This window comes from Octopus bimaculoides, chromosome 1 (assembly GCF_001194135.2).
Source record: "Octopus bimaculoides isolate UCB-OBI-ISO-001 chromosome 1, ASM119413v2, whole genome shotgun sequence".
NCBI lineage: Eukaryota > Metazoa > Mollusca > Cephalopoda > Octopoda > Octopodidae > Octopus > Octopus bimaculoides.
Genome location: NC_068981.1, coordinates 109,245,343 through 109,248,468, shown reverse-complemented (window position 1 = coordinate 109,248,468; position 3,126 = coordinate 109,245,343).

Genomic DNA, 3,126 nt, shown 5'->3' with positions numbered 1-3,126 from the left:
AGACAGACAGACAGACAGACAGACAGACAGACAGACCGACAGACAGACAGACAGACAGACAGACAGACAGACAGACAGACAGACAGACAGACAGACACATTCTCATTTTTATATATATAGATGACTAAATGATGGAGCAAGGAATCAATTGAAAATGCTTGAAAAGTCTGTAGGAATTTCTTTCCAGTCTGTTGAATTTTTTCTCTTTACTTTTACATACTAAGTGTGGAAGAAGGACCAGTGCCTAAGAAACTTGCAGGTCTTCTGAGACCAGAGAGCTTGATGCCAATGATGTTTCATTTAAACTGTTTGTAGGTCAACTCTCACGGAAAGACATGAGCAGGGAGAAGATACTAGAGGACCAATGTTTTGGGGAGGAAGGACTAGGTATAATAGTTAGTGCTGTGTAAATGGCATTGGATGCACCAAGAGTGATGAGAGATGAAGAGACAAGTGGGCTGGAGGTACCTTAGTGATAAAGGAACAGAAACACTAAGAGTAACAAAAGAAAAAGGCAAAGAGAAGACTGCTTGCCTTTGGGTCAGAGGCTGGAGTATGCTTGCTAATCTATAATAATAAAAGTGAAATTCTGTCTGTCCATCTGGGACCCCTGTGTCTCTGCCTATATTTGCTCTATATAGACATATTATACCTTTTTGGAATCAGGATGATCCCAAGATTGAAAATCTGCCCTTCATTTGATTCTTGAACATCCAGCATTGGGATCTGATTTAAAAGTATTTGGGTTGCTATTTCTAGCGGGTTGATTCACATCATTTTGGCAGCATTTGTCCTATGGCATCAGAGATCAAGGGGGAGATAAATGACATTTGCTTCGTTAATTTTACATCGAGAAAAGAACTTTGGGACAAATTGGCCAACAATTGGAATTCAACTTCGGACTGGAACAATAGAATGATTGCACTACAGAATTAATTCTTATCCGTCCTTAACCTCTGATCAAACAACACCAGGACATAGTCATTAGGCCCAGTTAGTCCTCCATAGGAGCTAGCTTAAAAGTCTGCATGGAGTGTGGCTTTTAAGCTAGTGATTGCTATTTGCTTTTTATTTAATCACCACTTTAATGTTACAATATGTTTTTTATTGGAGTAAGATCTGTTCATTGAGAAGAATGATGCAAAACCTGAAACCTTTTCACTTGAAATTAAGTCATCAAACTTGTGAAGTGTGTTAGTGTCTTGGAAAAAGCAAAAAAGAAGAAAAAACTATCCATGTAGAACTTTCAGATGTTCTAATATTTTTGTATAGTTTACTCTTATGAGTAAATCTTTAATTTCCTCTAAATCACCAATGCACATTTTGACTGTGAAATGATTACCAATACACTATTTTACAACTTCCAGAATGTACTTTTGGTTTTGACATGACAGAGAAAATATAACACCACTTGAAATGTTTGCATAATATATTTGAACCAACAAACTTCGAAATCAAAAATTGAAACCTGAAAAAAAGTTTATCTGAAAAATAATTTAAACCACTTGTGAATACCACAATCCCATTCTAATTGAATCCATGCTGAATATTGCTTCTTATTAACAGTAGAAATCATCTTTTTTCTTCTAATGTTCTAAGATGATAAACTGTAACATTTGATATGTCAATTCAATATTCTAAGCTCTAACTTGAGAAGGCACTTGAACATTTTGCAGGTAAAACCTTTTGGTTGTTTTTCTTATCTTGCTTAAATATATTTAAGTTGATCTAAGCTTATTCACTATATTGCCATACACAATAAACATTTGGGTTGTAGACTTAATCTGTTGTCCAGTTTAACACCATCACCTGACTTATGAGTATTTTTAGTTGAGTTTATTTTCTTGCAAGCATTTGGACCAGATTTCAAATAAACACATGCCGAGAGTTATTAATACCCAAAATAAAATATACAGTCACATAAATTTTGTATCAACTACTTTAAAACGACACTGGTATTCTTCAAGTGATCAAGGAATATAGACTCACTCAGAATTGTTACCTCCAAGCCGTGCTTCTTAAAAATGCATAAAAATAATAAATAAATATAAATACTAAAAATATATAAAACCAAAACAAAATTTTACTCCTGCATTTTTTTCAAATTCTGGGAGAACATACTTTTGGAAAGATGTATTTTTATGCAAAATTTTAGTTACTGAACTACAAAACTGTTGCTTACAACTTGGAACTATATATATATGTATATTTACTTTTATATTAAGGTTTATGTCATATTCTATGGAAGTTATAAAAGCCACCAGAGATGTTGACTTGTGTATTATAAATATATTTCAAGATAATTGGAGACCTTAAAGCCAGGATAAAAATAATCCAGTTGAAACATTTTGATATTCAAAATACAATGATAGAAACTCTGAAATTTCCTGCTAGTATTTTGTTTACAAACTTGGATCAGTAAGACTCCAAAACAACAAAAGAACACCTACCACCACCATTTTCACATGTGCTTTTGATGCTGGCATGGGTTGATTGGGTTGTCATGGTCTGAATCAATTCTTATTCAGATTCACTACTAAATGAGTTAGAGAGCCATGTCTCATCTATATACATAAAACTGAGAATGTGTCTGTCTGTCTGTGTGTCTGTATGTTTGCATCACTAAAGCTTGAGAACTACCCAAACAATTTCATTCAAATTTTACACATGCTTTACTTAGGGTCCATGAAGTGTTATTGACTAAAACTTTTTTCAACTTCTTGGCTAATGCGAGCCCGGTGAAATCTCTTATCTCTTACACTATTTCAGTATTATGTGTCAAAAGTGAGACAATAACATCTCTACTGTAATGTGAGATAATACTTTCAGTTTTAATAGTTTCACTATTAATACTTTCACTATGTCAATAATATATACATAATGAAACTAATAATACTGAAACTATTATTTCACTTACATATACACCTGGATACATATATATTCTTTTATTCTTTTATTTGTTTCAGTCACTTGACTGTAGCCATGCTGGAGCACAGCCTTTAGTCAAACAAATCGATCCCAGGACTTATTCTTTGTGAGCCTAGTACTTATCCTATCGGTCTCTTTTCCTGAATTGCTAAGTTATGGGGATGTAAACACACCCACATTGGTTGTCAAGCAATGATG